General features: G+C 32.1%; 1 non-coding gene across 1 annotated transcript; it reads left to right on the top strand.

The window, feature by feature from the left end:
• The first annotated feature begins 18,900 nt into the window (after positions 1–18,900).
• TRNAS-GCU (transfer RNA serine (anticodon GCU)) lies at positions 18,901–18,982 on the top strand. The gene has a single exon. It is a non-coding gene; the product is annotated as a tRNA-Ser (tRNA).
• Positions 18,983–19,442: the final 460 nt, after the last annotated feature.

Raw genomic sequence — 19,442 nt, 5'->3', positions numbered from 1 at the left:
GCCCATTTTATTGCATATCTAAAATAAGACATAATCTTGCCATTTTCCAATAGCTAAATGTCTTTAATTGTGATTGGAATTTGGCATAAAATGTATTTTTAAGGTTAGATTGTCAGCTAGTTCTGGTTGATCGCCATTTGAAAATTAGACGTGCTAATCCTTTCATTGAAGAGAAAATTTATAGTGCACTACATATCATCACACTTACCTAGAAAAGTTGAGCCAAACTCTGAAAGTCCCATTGAATCTATAGAAGGAAGAGAAGAAATTGATTATCTAGATTGAAAGTCATTGTCCACTTCATAATCTTAGCAAGAAGAACATCATAAGCGCTTGTGAACCAAGTATTTATGATGAAGCAAGAAGGAAAGAAAAATGAAAAAATGTGTTGAGTCAAGAGATAGACATTGGAAAGAAAGCCATTGATTATAAAAAGTATTAAGATCAAGTTTAAAAATAATGTTTTAATTGACAAGCACAAAGCAAGATTAGTAGCTAAAGAGCAACAAATTCAAGATTGAGGAATCTTTGCTTTAGTTGCAAAGATAATTATGATTAGAATGTTGACATCGCTTGTTTCTAATCATAGTTGGAATATCCACCAAATAGCTATGAAGTAAATTCCTAAATGAAGATCTGAAAACCCAATTTTGTTAGAAAAGAAAAGGAACACATGGTATGTCACTTGAAAAGACACTATATGATTTGAAACGAACTCCACTACATTAGTATTCAAAACCAAATATGTACTTTCCCCAAAGGAAATTGATTTTTTTAAGACCCAATTTATACATCAAGAAGTCTAATTGCATGTTATTGTTCGTTCAAAATTTTTGTCATAGGGTATTGGTTTATTAACCATTGTACTTGCTTTTAAATTAATAAAATCTACTATTTTTGGGTCTTTTTATTGTTTTTTCGTACTGTACGGACTCCTGAAGGTTGTACGGTGACTATTTTGCATTGAAAAGTTGGAGGTTGAATTTTATGAAGTTTTGGCATTGGTTTCAAGGAGAGATCTGATTTCATTTGCAAGTTATATATTTTTCTTCCTTGCTGCCTGTGAAACCCTCAAAACAAGGGTTTTGGCCAAAGGAATGGCCCTAGTTTGAATTCCAACCGTTGGAATTTTCTCCAATTTGGTATGGAGCAAACTAGGGCATTGTATTATCAAATGTCAAAATCTTGGAGGCAAGAGATTGCAACAAGCATTTTTAAGAGCCAACCCTAGGTCTAATAAGACCCATGTATTAGACCTTGTTTTTGCAATTTGATGAGTTAGAGTGATAAAAGGAACTTGGGACTTGGTGTGGAGGCAAGGCATCTTAAATTTGACCAGGAGGACACACTAAAGTTGAAGAATTGATCCATGCACCCATATTTTTAACCTTTTCATTGTAGACCAAGCCTAAAGTTGCTAATTAGGCCTATGTGCAAGATTAAGGTTAGGGTATGATGGAGTGGAGTTAGGTTTTGAAACTTTGGAGTCTTTTGGCATTTTGAAAAGGGTGTTTGAATTTGTCTTTTTTTTTGCCTAGTCCTTTGTAAACATTTTGAGTTATTGGTGGAAAACAATGCTAAGAAACCTAAGTGCTTGTTTGGTTGGTTGCAGAAGTTTGCTTGGTAAGTGGTTAGTAGGGTTTCCAACCTTTGTTACACCTTGTTTTGGTCGTATAGGAGTTGTTCCAAACTATCCTTGGTGCTTGGGAGTCTTGGAGAATCCAATTGCATTATTGGTTGTGTGTATGGTATAAGAGTCAAGTGCTGCAATTTACCTTATGACTGGTAACAACAAGTTTTCCATATACCTGATTTGTTTTGGGTGTGTTGATGTTTGTTTGGGTTCCCTTGGATGTTAGGAAGGTTGGGGTTGCTTGATTACCTTGTGCCAAGGTTGGTGCATGATTCTTGGGTTGTATAAGTGAGAAGAAGAAGAGTTGCAACATTTCATGAAGTGTTGGGTCTGTGACTTAAAGCAGCAACAACAAACCTCAGTAAGGTCCTTCTTGTAAGGTGAGTCAAGCCTTGTATAACCTTGTGGAGGTTGTAGAAGATTGGGTGGTGATTTTAGTTGCTTTGTTGTTCCAAGGTGCAAAAGTTTGTTGCCTTAATGGTTAGTTGTAGATTTTATTTTGGTCGTAGGGTATTGGTTAGAGTATTCACAGATTCCCATACAGCTAGGTGAAGAAGAAGCAATAAGAAAATTGATAAATCATCAAAATTTTTCTATTGACAAACCAAAATATACCGATCCACATGTAAAGGCAAATGCATTGTTGTAAGCTCACTTTTCAAGGCATGTCATAGCTGGCAACCTAACACTAGATCAGCGAGCTTCTTCAAGCTATGGTGGATGTTATGTCTAGTAATGGTTGGTTCAATCCAGCTCTTGCTGCAATGGAATTGAGCCAAATGGTTACACAGGGTCTTTGGGACCGTGATTTTTTCCTATTCCAGCTTCCACATTTCACCAAGGAACTTGCTAAGAAGTGCCATGAAAATCTAGGGAAAAACATTGAAACTATTTTTGATTTAGTTGAGATGGAGGATGATGAAAGGCATGAATTGTTACAAATGATAGATTCACAACTGTTAGACATTGCTCGTTTTTGTAATCACTTCCCAAACATTGATTTGGCATATGACATAGTTGACAATGATGATGTGAGGGCTGGAGAGAATGTAATAGTGCAAGTCACTCTAGAAAGAGATCTTGAAGGTAGACATGAGTTGGCTCCAGTTGATGCACCAAGGTATCCCAAAGCAAAGGAAGAAGTATGGTGGCTAGTAATTGGGGATTTAAAAAGCAATAAGCTACTAGCCATTAAGAGGGTATTGCTCCAAAGGAAGACTAAAGTCAAGCTTGGTTTTACTGCACCTTCAGAGCTTGGAGAGAAGACATATACACTATGCAAACAAATGAATGTTATTTACCGAGTACCACAGTTGTATAAATTTTGCATGAAGTTGATATGGTCAATATATGATGATGGAGAAAGATTGTGTGGCAAAACTCTACAACTCAAATATACGGGCTCATAGAATAAGTTTCATCTAGTAACTTGAATGCTTTTACCATGGGTTTCAGTGATAAATGATTTCAGTTTAAAATTCATTAATAAATAGCTCTTGCCATTGGCTTCACCAATCTATGATTTCAATACAACAAATCATTACTAATGCTAATATTAAGATCAATTGCGGCATGCTTACATTTAATGCAACCCATTAATTGGGAATCAAGACTTTAGCAAACTAGCTAAGTGTACTTGTGGCTACTGTGTTGAGCTTGTAATAACTTAAATAGTTAATACTATTTTTACAGTATAGAAGTATGTGGAACCCCCCCTCAATGAACAATTTTTTCTCATGTTCCTCTTTGTGAAAATACTTGAACCTAGAAAGGACCTTGTCCAAATTTACTAAGTCCCTTATAGAAGGATAAACATTGAAAATTGAAAGAAAACCTTTAAATTCTATTGGAAAATTCTCCTGATAATCATCATATGGGACGGATGGAATGAAAGAAACTCAGTAATGGAATGAAAGAATATCAGTAATATCAAGACAATTTGATATTTAATTAGTTAGTTTAATTAATTTCTTAGGCAAAGGAACAAAGACATTGCATTAGTGTAGACTATAGTAAATGACTTGGACACTTAGATATCGGGAAATTTGTACTTGTTTCAAATTGAAACATTTAAATCCCATTGAATTCTCAAGCATTACTGGAAGAAGTAAAGTAGAAAAAAATTAAGATATTTGAAGCTTGATAAGTAAAAGATATTTTACACAAGAAGTCAAATTGTGATCTTACTATTAGGATTCAGTTGTGTGTTTTTGAGGCAAACAAGTATATTATGATTTAGCAGGTAGGTTTATATTAGAATTGCAATTTATAAAATATCTTAATATCATACATTTGTACTCCAAACTTGAGTCCCAAACATCTTTGTTGGTATTTGTGCTTTTGAAGTTTTCTTTTGTGTACATTTTGCATTGTATTAGTTGGTTTTCTAAATAAAAATTGGTTCCCATATTTACCTTTATTCTCACCTAAGAACTCACTAGTGTTATTCCAAGGAGTTTCAAGTAGGAATTTTAACAAAGCAAGCATGTGTTGAATCAATTTTATCAGTTTCTATGGAGTTTTATACTGATCTAAATAATAACATTCATGAGAATCCAAAATGTTTATAGTTTTTTAAACTGAATTTCTATAAAATGTGCTCCAAAAAAGTACTTTCGAGGATGAAAGTGATGATGATATAGATCCGGATGAACAATTTGGTACTTCAAGCGCTACACCAAAAGTGCCAGAAGAAAACATCAGTGATGATGAGATTGTTGAATCAAACATTGAACTTGAGTATAATGAAGGAGTTGTTGAGCCAAAAAATGACCCCCCACAGAAAGTAAGGCTTCGATTGATAATATTTTCTATTGAAAACTAAAATATGTATGTCATAGTACATTTTGAGTCTGAGTTAGTATTGCTTTTGGAGCTTCTACATGATTGATGTTGTTAACATCAACTCCTTAATTAACATATGTAGTTACTAACAGATGGGAAATCCCTCTGTTGAAGTAATTGAAGAGCAATGAGATTCTACCCAAGCAACCAAGGGCAAAGAAATGGAGGCAATGTCAAATGGTATAACTCTTTGCTAATAGAATCCATAGAGTGGCTGTCATATATTATTTCTGGAAGGGTATCACATAGATTGCCTTTTGCATTTGTTCTAATCTCAGAGTTTCTCAGGTGATTTGGAAGAGGCTATAAACCATCTTATAGATCATTGGTGATTGTGTCACTTCTTATAGGATCATTGATTGCCAAGGAGGTCTCCCCAACACAAAATCCTCAACTGGCTTTGCACTTGGCCCTGACTGCAACATTCTTTGCTAGGATTTTTCAAGCAAGCATGGGCATTTTCAAGTTGATGATTTACATGTCTAATAATGCAATAATGTCACTATGAAAACCTCTCAATGTCTGTCCTTCATAGGATTCTTCTTTTATAAAGAAGATACATGTGACTGTACATAATTGAGTGGGAGGCTTGCACTAAAAACTCATGTAATTCAATGGTTTTAAAAAGTCCCATATTTCTATTTTTAGTTATGTAATTCTTCTTATTTGGGATGGCATGAGAAAGTCATACTGATTTATATAACTATTTAAAGTTCATGGACAACACTAGAATCTTTTTTAGTGGAGCCAAATAGCTGGATTTTGGTCACTAATAGTATGTGTCACATCATTTATGATTCTACTACAGGTTGGGATTCATTATAGACTTTCTATCGCATGCAACTATCATGGGTTTCATGGTTGGAGCAGCCACTGTTGTTTCTCTCCAACAGCGAAAAGGCATTCTTGGTCTTCAACATTTTACTACAGAGATAGACATAGCGTCTGCCATGAGATCAGTATGGGGACAAACTCACAAGGTATGTTTATATGCAATGAATCAACAACCTCATGATTTGAATACATCTGGAGTAAAGAATTCGTTCTTGAATAAAGTATATTTCCAACTTATTGTTATTGTCTTCTTGTAATTATATCGATGTGTAGTGGACGTGGGAGACCATAGTGCTTGGAATATGCTTTCTCTCTTTTCTACTCATCACTCGTCAAATTGTCAATATTATAACATAACTTCGTGATTCTGTTTCATTTTTCTATCCATATAAGACCTAGCCTTCATAATGACAAGAAGAAACAACATGGAATGACTGATGTTTGATATGGTGTTGATCTATTTTTTTCATTCTTGTGGGTTGATCTGACAGAGTAAGAAAAATCCTAAGCTCTTCTGGATATCAATAGCTGCTCCTCTGACATTTGTAATTCTTAGTAGCGTGCTGGTGTTTGCTACACATGCTAATAAACATAGGGTTGAGATTGTATGAGTTTCTATTACCAACTATTCTATACTGTCTTGTATTCATTTCTTCACAATGTGTTCAATTCACTCACGTCTAAGTATGGTAGAATGAATCACTTATCAAATCACTTATTATTATGATCTGTACATGTTCAGTATCACTACCCAAAAGATACTAGTTATTTAGCAAGTTTGAAACATGATGGGTATCGAACAATTTGTTTGATATTATGTCTAATTGCTATTCTAAACATGATTTTCTGGTCCTAAAATGCATGTTTCTTTTGCTAATGTTTTTGTGGGTAGCTTGAAATAGGTTGGTCGCTTAAAAAGTGGTTTGAACCCATTGACCACTAAATTCTTTGTTTTCGAGGCCAAATATTTAAAGACCCTTGTGAAGGTAGGACTGATAATTGGCATCATCACACTCACTGTAAGAGCTAATCCCTTGAATTATGTTCATTGGCTGGTAATTTATTACCTCTGGCTAATTTAAATGAGTCTTGTTCAGGAAGGAATAGCAATTGGCAAAATTTTTGCACTATTCAAGAACTACAATATTGATGGCAATAAAGAGATGATTGCCATTGGTATGATGAACATTATAGGTTCATGCACATCTTGCTACATCACAACTGGTAATTACTGCAACGCATTTAATCTGTTGAGTTACAAAACATTATATGACTACTCTGAGTCTTTATTGCATTCAAAGCATGAAATTCAGTACTAGTCCTAAGTTTTCATAGCAATCAAACCATGGATTTTGTATTGATTCTAAGACTTTATATTATTCAAACCATGGATTCTAATGTTAATTCTAGGTTTTTATGGCATTTAAAACATGAATTGTAGAAGAATTTATATGGTCTGAAGGGATGTTGCCCCACACTTCTCATCACCACCCTTGTAGTCAAATGTTGTTCTTGGACTCCTGGGATATTATTATTGGGTAAAGCTTAAACAGTCTTGAATTTGTTTGATTGCTTTTTCTATTTGGGGTTTTGGGTTTCTAAAATATCTCAACAATGAAAAAGAATGTGTTGACCAACTCTCTAGTAGGCTCCTCTTAATTAGGTACTTCACGTGGGTTGCTAGACTGCAAGGTGCTTCCTTTATTCAACAAGTGGCAAGTGCTTAACCTTGAGAACCTTGCGGTCTCATTGTTCTTGTCTTCACGCTTCTCAATCTTGTGATCAAGCACAAAAATCTCTAATGTAGGGCCAATGCTTAACCAGTGGATGAGGAAAAAAAGGTGATTGAGGATGTGGATAAAGATAGACATTATGCAATTGATGCGTCAATTGTAAGAATTATGAAGAGTAGAAAAGTTTTAGCACACCAATAACTTGTTATGGAGTGCGTTGAGCAACTTGGACAGATGTTCAAGGTGAATTGCCTGATTGGATGCTAGATACTTTTGTTTGCATGACTAGTACTTTAGATTTGCTTTCTACTTTCCCACAACGAATGGGTTTATACCTGTGTGAATTTGTAAAAAGTGGTCTTTTCCTTTTTCAATAGATTGTCCTTTATCCATAAGGAAATGATATACTTGGATAAGTAGGCATATTGATTTATCTTCATAGGCATATTGGTGACTGTTTGATGTACTTTTTCCTCTTTGTAGTGTGTAGTTTATGTTTGCGGTCCTGATGCAATCATATTTGGCATGGTGGTTCTTTGGAAAGGGAGGAGATCCTGGCAGTGGCAAGCCCAAATTTTAGATTGTTGTTCCTTCTACAGCTTTTGGTGGAGCATTAATAAGTCTTGTACTGTGCCCAATAGAGTTGATAAAGGTAACAAGAACTAGACTTTGTATCTATTGTATGTATATAAATTGAACTCTAGACTCCATACCATTGACTATTTGTTATTTTGCAATGTAGATTGCAAGTTCAGGAGAATGACAACAGGCAATTGAAAAAGCATCAGTAGATATATGTTGGGCCTCTGGACTATGCACTGCAAACTCTTAGAAATGAAAGGGTAAGGTGTTAAATGGTTGTTACTATTTGGTATGTAGTTGTAGACATGCAATATAAATGCTTCACGTGGTATCCTTCATTATACAAGATATTGTTTGATTGTTTCATTGGTCCATAATTTTCCAGGTACAAGGTTTGTTTCATGGTGGCCTAACTACATTTTTTAGGGAGTATATTGAAATGCAGTTTTCTTCAGTACTTATGAATTGAATCATTATCATATGCTTTCACTTATTAGTATGCATGAGAAGGTGAATCCTGAAATGAATTCCCAGTCTTCTCAATTTGTCAACTATTCTTCTAAAGTTTTTATAGAAGTAGGAGTTGGAGTTGTCTCTGGTGGGCTTGTAGGAATTGAGGTATGTAACCTTAATGTTGGAATTTCAATTTAAGTATTTAAACTCAATTTTTGTAGATCAAATGTGTGCAACAAAACTTGTAATTTGCTTTGTAGTTTTGGTCAGCTATTTTGCCTCTCAATGTTGCAAAAACCCATATTCAAACAGCTCCAAATATTAATGCCAGCAGAAATCCTATACACACAATCAGGATGGTAGGACATAAAATTTTATTTTTACATGGACTCTACTCTAGAAAAAATGTTTTTAAATTAATTTTTGATAAAGATTTTGGCTAGGCTTTTACAAAGCTGTTGGATTCTTATGACAACAATTAGGATATCTGTTAGGATTGATGGTTGGATTATTGAATTGGGTTAATTCATTTATTTGCATGTTTTCTTGTGTTCTGGATACAAAAATTATCATTCACGATACTAACACCAATTGTTTGCATGCTTATTTTATAGTGGGTATATAGAATGTTCTAATTAAAAGATTAAAATTTAAATATTCAAATACCACGGAACTTAGCTTCTGTCTTTTTGTCTAGGATCTATTCTACTAAGTAGTCTTAGATAACCAATAGATGGATTTAAAAACAATAAGTGCTCATATTAATGAACATGAAACCATTTTCCAGTTCTATGTTTGGCAGATTTATAGAGAACTCAATTTTAGAGGATTATATGCTGGCTTGGGGCCTACATTGGTGAGAGCTTTCCCTGCGAATGCTACAACTATCGTCACTTGGGAACTTACAACAAATTTACTGGGGGTGAAACTGTAGTAAGATCATTACCTTCAAAGATGAATGGGTTTATATTTGTGTGAATTTGTAAAAAGTGGTCTTTTCTTTTTTTAGTAGATTGTCCTTTATCCGTAAGAAAATGATATACCTAGATAAGTAGGTATATTGACGTACCTAGGTAATGGCATTATGTCATGGGACTCAGCCAACAATATATTTGTACCAAGTATAGTGCATTGTAATGGTATTGTTCATACAATGTTGATATTTACTCAAGAGGACTATTTTTATTTAGTTTTATTCGCCAAGTTTCCTTTTCAGTTTGATTTTGTGCTGCTGACACTTTAGACTCAAATGCCTACAAATGCTTCATGCTATGTCTAGTCTCGAGCCCTAATCACTAGACAAGTTCCTAGCTCTTATTACAGTTTTCTTACTACAATGTCACATCTAGTTTGCATGTGATTCTACTGACCTAAAGGATCCTTAACCACAAACAACAGTAGTCTCCTCTGCCCAAGATAATACAACTTTTTTTGGATTTAAGCAAGAAAATCACAACAACATTATTATTGAGGATTTGTGTCTACTCAGAAACTTCTTATCTAAGAAAGCCTTCCTAAGGGTTATGAGCTTGTCTATTTCTCCTTTACGTCAAAGGTTCAATGCGAGCATGTTGCTAAGAGCCTGCCCAAGGTTACAAATGCAAAGTGAACTAGTTTTTGATTGCCTCTTGTATTAGAGTAGATTTACGTGTGGGGTGTAGAGCACATGGAGAGCTTGCTTGCTTATTTAGAGTTTTGTTTCTCATCCTTTTTTTAAATATCATATCAAAGAAAATACAAAGAGCTCGCACAAGTTTGTATGATTCTCTTTCTAATTTTGTCAAATAGAAAACTATTATGGCTTGAGACTATGTTCAACATAATTTACAACCTCAACAAGAGTTGGAATCCCAGTTTTATACATATGTGGCATTGGTTGCAGTAACAAGAATGTCACTACATCATCTGGATATATTCAACAAATCAATATGCATATCCTACAACATTGGCTTGCCATTAGATGAAATTTCATGGAGGCAATCAATAAAATAGTTCAAACGCCTTACCTATGATTTCACATTTTGCATGCATATCTACCAGGGCAGTTACAACTTAAACAAATATATTCTCTCAATATATCTATTTTGTGCATATCCAACAACCATGGCTTTTGATGACCACATTATGTTCAGGCATCCTGTCAAACAGTTCACATGACTTATCTATGCTTCCATTTTGCAAGTATGTCTCCCAAGGCAAATGCTACTACTTCATCTACACCGTCTGACAAAATCCTTTATGCTTTGATGGATGCCTATAGCTTATCCTGAAGCTCTCATTCAGCAATTATGAGATGATCAATCAAGAGAAAATAGTCGAGAGCTTAGAGTGACACAATTTTTAGATGATCATATGAAATGAAATGGGCGTGCAAGTAGAAAGAAACTAGAAAGACATTGTGTACAGTTGAAGGCATGAAATGGATGGGTTTGGAGTATTCAACACAGACACTTAGCATTCAGTACATATCATCATTCAAGATCAAATGGGTGTGTGGTATTATATGCATAGTGAATAATAAAGGAGGGAATTGAACCATCCCTGAGGCTCACACTTGTTGAGGTCCACTTTAGCAAGGGCCCTTCTTGTGAAATTGTTGTTGAAAACCTTTCTAATGAGATAATGTGTTATGATCTCTTCATCAGTGGGATGGAACGTGAATCTAAGAGGTAGTTGTGCATCACCCATATCATGACTGTAACTAAAGTTAAGAGCCTCTATTATTGAATTATCTTCCCTATTACCCAAATGCCTCCTGGATTCATGTTCCATCCCACTGATGAAGAGCTCATAACACATTATCTCATTAGAAAGTTTTTCGACAACAATTTCACAAGAAGGGCCATTTTTGAAGTGGACCTCAACAAGTGTAGGCCTAAAAAAAATTTTGATCAAGCATTGGTCAAAATTTTGACCAATGCTTGGCAATTTTCTACCAAGCATTGGTTGAAATTTTGACCAATGCTTGGTTGTTTTTGACCAATCATTGGTCAAAATTTTGACCAATGCCTGGCAATTTTCTACCAAGCATTGGTCAAAATTTTGACCAATGCTTGGTTGTTTTTGACCAATCATTGGTCAAAATTTTGACCAATTCTTGGCAATTTTCTACCAAGCATTGGTCGACATTTCAACCAATGATTGGCTATTTTTGACCAATCATTGGTCAAAATTTTAACCAATACTTGGCAATTTTCGAGCAAGCATTGGTTGAAATTTTGACCAAGGCTTGGCAGAACTTGTGCCACCATGTTTCAAAGGTTTCGACCAATGTATTGGTCAAAATTTTGACCAACCAATAGGTTGGTCAAAATTTTGACTAGAAAATTATCAACCAATGGGTTGGTCAAACTTGGTCGATATTTGGTCAAAAATTGGGTCAAAATTTTGACCAATAATGGTAGAAAAATGACCTCAAATGTACTAGTGACTAGGGATTTCAGATCAAGATCCAATTATTACTAGAGTATAATTGTCCCATGGTATCCAAAATATTACATAAAATTAAGGAGGAGGAGATCACTAGATTGATGACTATGTACTTCAACATGGAAAAACAAGGAATGGGGGATACTACATGTATGGCATGTCCATCTTCAGAAAGGATCTAGAAAAAGATGATTTCTCATAGCTAATCAAATTCTTTAATTGGAACATGGAGCTATTTTCTAATGTCAGGTTATAATGTGTTTAATATTATAGTGTTGGAATTAATTTTTTAGATGGGATGCCACTTCCCATGAGGTATTGTAGAATGTAACACTTTTTTATGTTAATAAAAGGGAGATACCCCCATATGGTAGTATTTACTTTTGGAAAATTAGCTAATGCTTGAATGAATGCAATAGTATTGCCAATGACAAGTAGAATAAACTAGAAAAAAAATTGAAATAGACAAATTTAAGGTATTATCTAAAATTAAGATGGTTATAAAATAAAACTATTTTTTTTGAAATGAATAGTAAATTATAGAAAAGTAAAAGATGATATGATAAGGTTGATAAAGGAGACAAAGGAGAGACAAACTTTAAGAGAAGAGAACATTATGGACCATAAACAAATATGAATGATAAAAAGAGATATTGAGATAAAAACAACTAAAGATGGAATATGAGTCAAGAATATGTGAAAATAGGGAGATATTATTAAGCTAAGGCCCTATTTGGTTGTAGGAATTGGGCAGGAATAGGAAAATCTAAATACCTACATTCGCTAATCTGACATTTGTTTGCAAAATACAAAATTAGAATTAGAATTTGCCTATCCTAATTTGACCCCAAATTGAGCATAGCAGAATTCCTTAAGGCCTTGTTTGGTTAAAGGAATTGGGCGGGAATAGGAAAATCTAAATCCCCACATTCGCCAATTCGACGTTTATTTGCAAAATACAAAATTCAAATTAGAATTTGCCTATCCTAATTTGACCCCAAAATGAGGATAGCGGAATTCCTTAAAAAAAGATGGAATAAGAATAGATTATTCTTATTCCAGTTTTTAATAAACCCAATTTGATGGGTTGTCGGGTCCGTGACTTTTCCGTTTGATTGTATTTTGTCACTCAAATGAATTTTTGGTCTATTTTCTCTGTTCATCATAAGATATAAACTAGATCAACATTATTTAACGTTTAATATGTATTTTTTTAAATGACAAAAAAGACTAATATCATATTTGATATCTTTTCTTAACTTTCATAAAATTATCTTTACAAATAAATCTTGTGTTTAGTCTTATAATTAAAACTATGTTGAAAGATCATTTAAATATCACATTAATGATCTCGACTTATTTGTATTTTTTATTTTCTTTAATATATTTTAAAATAAAATGATTTTAGTTTTGATCTTATACCCATTAAAATAATTTGATTTAATTTAGAATTAAATTTATAATATACAATATAATATGTCCTTTGAATTTTGATGAATTTCAAAGGTGTAGTATATATTTCACTTATAAAGTAAATTTTAAAAATAAAATAAGGACTAATTAAATTTAATTTGGCTTTTAATTTTTTTATTAAAAAACATGTATTTATAAATAAAAAATCTTGTTTATTTAAAATATTACCGAACTTTTAAAAAATAGAATAATTAAAATTTAAAACAAAACTTATTCCAATTCTTATTTCAATTGTTGCAACCAAACATAGAATATGCATATTTTAACTCCTCTTTCAGGTCAACCAAACAGGTCCAAATGATATTCCAGAACTTATTTTAAGAATGCACAAATACCAAAAGAGAGCTTATTCCAACATAGATCAATGCCGCATTCAACAATTCTTGTAGCTAAATGGACCCTAAAAAAGGTGGAATAAGAATATCTTATTCTTATTTTAGTTTTTAATAAACCCAGTTTGATGGGTTGTCAAGTTCGTGACTTTGTTATTCAATTGTATTTTTTCGCTCAAATGCATTTTTGAACTATTTTCTCCTTTCATTATAAGATATAAACTAGGTCAACATTATTTAAGGTTTAATATGTGTTTTTTTTAAATGACAAAAAAGATTAATATCAGATTCAATATCTTTTATAAACATTCATAAAATTATCTTTACAAATAAATCTTGTGTTTAATCTTATAATTAAAACTACATTGAAAGATCATTTAAATATCATATTAATGATCTCGACTTATTTGTATTTTTTATTTTTTTTAATATATTTAAAAATAAAATGATTTTAGTTTTGATCTTATACTCATTCAAATAATTTGATTTAATTTAGAATTAAAATTATAATTTACAATATAATGTCCTTTGACTTTCAAAGGTTGTGGTATACCTTTCACTAATAAAATCAATTCAAGAAATAAAATAAAGGCTAATTACAATAAATCATTTTTAAAAAAATTAATTAAAAAGTCAATTTTTATAAATAAAAAATCATGTTTACTTAAAATATTACCAAACTACAAAAATAATTTAATTATTAAAATTTTAAAACAAAATTTATTCCAATTCCCATTCCTATTTCAATTGTTGCAACCAAACATAGAATATGCATCTTTCAACTCCTCTTCCAAGTCAACCAAACAAGTCCAAATGATATTCCAAAACTTATTTAAAGAATGCAAAAACACCAAAAATAGCTTATTCAACATAGATGGATGCTGCATTGGGCAATTCTTGCAACCAAATGGGCCCTAAGGAAATAAGAAAGAGGAAGAGAATGAAAGGTTGGAAAAGGGAAAATAATACAAGAGATAACAAGTCTCAAGTAAAAGTGACAGAAAAGGGAGAGATGGGAAATAATATGGTGAACAATAAGGATTTTATATGATAATAAGAATTCATGTTTTTGTTAAAATAAAAATTCAAATTGTATTCATTGCATTGATTGAGGGTAGTAGTATAGATTCTTATTTGAATGGTTCTTTATATTTATTTATTTTGAAAGATTTTTTTTTATTGGCAAGGACTTGCATAATCTTTAATTTAGGGTAGTTTGTATTGAAGTATGGATTTATATAAGGTTCTTTTTATTGTCTACTTATGCTCCTTAATTTTAGAGCTAATGGAACTATGAATATTTAATAGAATTATGGATGATCTACATCCTTCATCCGATAAAGGTAATTTATCCAATTAATATTGAAGGAGATATTAGAATAGTAAGTTACATATTCTAGTTATATTTACTAAATATTGGAGGCAATATTAGAATAGTTGATTAATTATTACAATGATAGTTAATTAACATTTGAAGAATTTAATGATTAAATTAAATTAAATTATTATTTTACCAGTATCATTCTTGTAAATTCTTTAGCAAGTCCTCAAGAGTAGTCAAATGATGCAGGAGCATCTTGCATGGAGAATTTATTGAAAAAATAAAAATAAAAATAAATAAATAAATAAAAATAAAAAAAAATTCTGGAGGAGAGAGAAAAGTGACGAAAATTAGAGGAGATATAATAAAAAGGGAAAAAGGAGAAAAGAAAGGAAAAGGTGATTTCTATTTTCGAGGTGCATAGGTGGCATAATAGAAAAAAATAAAAAAATAAATAGTTGTCATTCCATTTATCGAGGTGAGTGGGTAGAATTCTAGAAAGTTATGAATATTGTAGAAAGTTTTGGAAGTTGTAGAAGGTTGTGGAGGAATTCTAGAAGGTTGTGGATAAGTCATGCATGGGGTGGTAAGTGCCTATTTAAGCAAGGCATATGAGCATTTCTAAATCAAGCTCAAGGGGAAGCTTGAGGAGTAGAAGCTCGAGAAGAAGGTGAAAGCTCAAGGAGAAGCTTGAGAAGTGGAAGCTCAAGGAGTAGCTTGGAAAGGTGAAAGTTGTGGAAGGTGAAGCTTGGAAAGCTTGGAAGGCTTCAAATTGTGAAAGAGAAGAAGGAAGTGAAGAGTGAGTTTTCCTGAGTCTGTAGACAGAGCGCCGAATGTGAGGCAGTTTACAACAAGATTATGGTGGACTTGTGAGTGCGTAGACAGAGCACCGAATGTGAGGCAGTTTACACTTAGATCTTGGATTAGGTTTGTGAGAAGAGCTAGTGGCTGCGGTATAGAAAAAAAGAGGTTGCTTGGTGGCTTGCAAGTACAAGTTGAGATCTCGGAGGTTTCTACTAGAGTGTGGATCTGGATCTGGACTAGAGTGTTGCATTCTTGGTTGTGAGTTGGTAGGGTGGTGTGGCCCTTCGTTAGTGGTACCAGAGCAGTACTTCATCAAGTGGTATCAGAGTCCTACCTACATCAAGTGGTATCAGAGCCGTACCGTCATTATCAAAACTTTGAATGACATGATCTAGGGATTCACTCTATATTATGAATTTTCTAGTTTTTTGAAGATCTCAAAAGAAAGAGCACCAAAAGTAGTAGCAATGAGATTAGTATTAGGTTTGATTGTTTTATATTATTGCACTTTTAGAAACTAGTAAAGTTTCAAATTTTGAATGAATAAGAAGATGTGTTGGATCTATGCGAGGAACCATATTTGTAACCATCAGAAGAAAGTATCTTAAATTGAACACTCTTGGAATGGGAAAAAGGTCCATCAAATAAGCACAAGTGTTCAAATAGATATAATATTGAATTAGAGATAATAGTACCTTAGCAATACTAATTTGCATATATTGACGAGGGAGATATTAGTCTATTTTATCAATAAAAGATTAAAAATTAAAATATTAATATTAATCTTTGCATATGAAACTTGAATGCACGATGATGAATTTGTATACTTTCATACTTACAAAATGGTTAAAGAAAGTGGCAGCTACCTTATCAAAAGAATGGATAGAGCTAGGAGTTAAAGAAAATAACCATTGCATAATATAATCACAAATGAGTGTGGGAGAATATCTTAGATAAGATCTTGTCATCATAAGCATAGTCTAGGCATGTAGCATTAAAGACATACATTAAGAGTCATCTTTACCACTTTACAATTGAAAGAAAGGTTTCATGCAACTAATTGATAGTGAATAGTATATAATATCAAATGTAAGGAGAACACAATGTGCAAGAGAGTAAATAATAACATTTTATCCACTAAGCACAAAATCATTTGTCTTTTATACTATATCCAACTTTTACAAAAGACCATCAAGTGAGAAGGTATGAATAAGGTTGGTAGTATTAGCATGAGTAAATGTAGATAAATTATAAAGGGGGGTTGCAAAAGAAAGGGGACGATATGAATCTATAATTATAGGAGGTAATATAATGAGGGGAAAATGTATGCTTGATATTAATAAGGGGAGATGAAGGGATAAAATAAGTAGGATGAAAGGTAAATGGAACACTAGAAAAAGAGGTCTTTAGGGCGATAGAAGAAGAAATATGAAAATGAGGGTCATTCTAAAAATAATAACATGGAAAATGAGTATAATGAGGGGGTCAATTTTATCATGAGAAGAGAAAGGGTCATGGAAGAAGAAAGGGGAAGCTAGGGGATAAGATGCAATATGCAAAGATTTGATAAGGGTCTACTAATATACAAAGGGTGCATCAATGAACAAACTATGAAGATATGTAAGTAACTTTGAAAAGTAACATTAGAAAGATATTGAAAATGTAATTATCTAGTGGGGAAACTTCTTTTTTATCCATACATGCATCATGAAAAAAATTGAATTATTAATTACCATTATCTTCAATGGAGATCTCTTAATTAATGGAATGAGCAGACATTTATGCAAGTGTAAGTGATCACTCCCCAATAGTTAATTAGGATTTCAAGTTAGCTCTTGACAAAAAAAAGCCCTATAAATATAATAAATGATAAATCAATTATATGTATAAATAAATAAGCTTGCAATCAATAATTTAACTAAAACCATAGAATTAACAATAATGATAAGATAATTGCCATAGAATTAAAATGGCTAGAAAAAACCACTTAGAATAAAAAGTAGAGCTAAATGTGAAAACAAATTGTAGAGGTAATTATGAAAATAAATTGAAGGTAAGTATTTGTCTTAAAATTCAATCCAAATAAGGCAAGAGCCAATAACACAATGGAAAATTGCGAGCCTCTTATCGAATAGGTCTTGGGTTCGAGTCTATTTGAACTTAACACATAAAAATAATTAATTCCAATAAAATAATAATTAATCTAGGCTTCAACCTATTATCAATGAAAAAAACCCAATGCAAATATGTTATGGTAGATCATCGAGATGATTTGTTAATGTGCAAATAAATTAGGAAAGATCAAACACATGCATTAAAATATACAAACCCACTCTTAGAATCAAATGTACAAATAATGTAAAGGCAATTCCTTATTTTAAAATTCAATGTATATATAATATGATAGATAGTTGATGACTTTTTAATATTAAGATGAATTAAGAAAAGATCAAATGAATACATCAAAATATAGATACATGTTATTCTTCATTGTGATTTAGTTGCATAAATGTAGGATCACCTTGATATGTACAAATTAGATCTAGCTCCATGGATCTAACCCCCTTAGAAGTATGTGGCGATCATTCTAGGTTTTCCTTAATGCAATTGTTTACAAATAAATAAGGAAAATATCAAATGGATACATCAAAATATAAAAACATACTATTTTTCATTTTTAAATGCATCTCATTGAAGTATTTGATGTTCGTTCCCAGTTTACCTTGATGCACGTTTCTCCAAATAAATTAGGAAAGATCAAATAGATACATCCAAATACAAAAAACTAATGAAGTAATAAATTCAATCATATGAATGAATATTCTTAAATAAATATTTTTACAATAAAAGTGAATTAGAGTTAGTCCTTAAATACATCTCCAAAGGTAGCAACTAAAATATTTCACATGTCAAGTGAACACAACTGTTAATAGAAATGATTAGACCCTCCTTAATCTGAATTTAAAAACTGAGAACTTTATATTCATTTTTACAAATTATTAGATTGCATTAAATTGTCTATAAGAAATATGATACAAACCTAAATGAAATTTTGATTATGCTAAAAATTAAAACTACTCTTTAAAAATAAATACTTTTAAATGAATTAACAATTAAAATCTATATTAACTTTTAATAAAAGATTATATGAATTAACAATATCAAAATAAATCAATCTTCTTTTTCCCAAAAAGGACATAATTTTCACCATTAATATCTACAATATTCAATTCAATTACATGTATTTGTATTAGATTCACCATAGGTACTATGTGCCTTATATGGCCGCCTAGTGAAAAAGGTATAGTTTAAAGCTATGGGAAAACCTCGTATTAGGGGAAAAAACCATAAAGTATTTAATAGAGAGACAGTCAAATGCAGTATTAATGTGGTTGACTTTAATACAAAATTTCTAGAAGCAAATTTACTAAATATATAAATTAAAAGATAAAAAACCAAACCGTCGCTTTGGCCGAGTGGTTAAGGCGTGTGCCTGCTAAGTACATGGGGTCTCCCCGCGAGAGTTCGAATCTCTCAGGCGACGAACTTATTCTATTTAACATTTTCCTTTGACGACCCTGCATTTCCTTTTTAACACCACGTTTAATATATGCTTGTTCGTGTCTTCAAAATTATTTTTCAACCGATTGCTAACTTCTCATGATATTCTAATATGCACACCTAATGAATTTTGAGTTTCATTACCATAATTTATTTTCTAGAAAATCACAAATGATAGATAATGTTCTTTAGGTTTATAATTCAAGATTAGGTGTTATTCTATGAAGATCTTAAATATTTTATTTTACTTTTTCTGAATGTTTCAATATGTTTTTTAGAATTATATTTTGTTTAAAATATAGAGTATATAACATAATATAATACTTTTTAATTCATTTTAATGAGCTTTCTCCTAAAAGGCTAGTAATATTTAAGAATATTTGGGAAAGGTCGTCATTAGGTTGCAAGGAGCCTTGTCCACCTAAGTCAAACCCCTAAAATTG

Source organism: Cupressus sempervirens, chromosome 9 (genome assembly GCF_028749045.1).
Source record: "Cupressus sempervirens isolate cs-2001-9-10 chromosome 9, ASM2874904v1, whole genome shotgun sequence".
In the NCBI taxonomy this organism is placed as follows: domain Eukaryota; kingdom Viridiplantae; phylum Streptophyta; class Pinopsida; order Cupressales; family Cupressaceae; genus Cupressus; species Cupressus sempervirens.
This window is presented reverse-complemented; position numbering and strand designations above follow the sequence as displayed.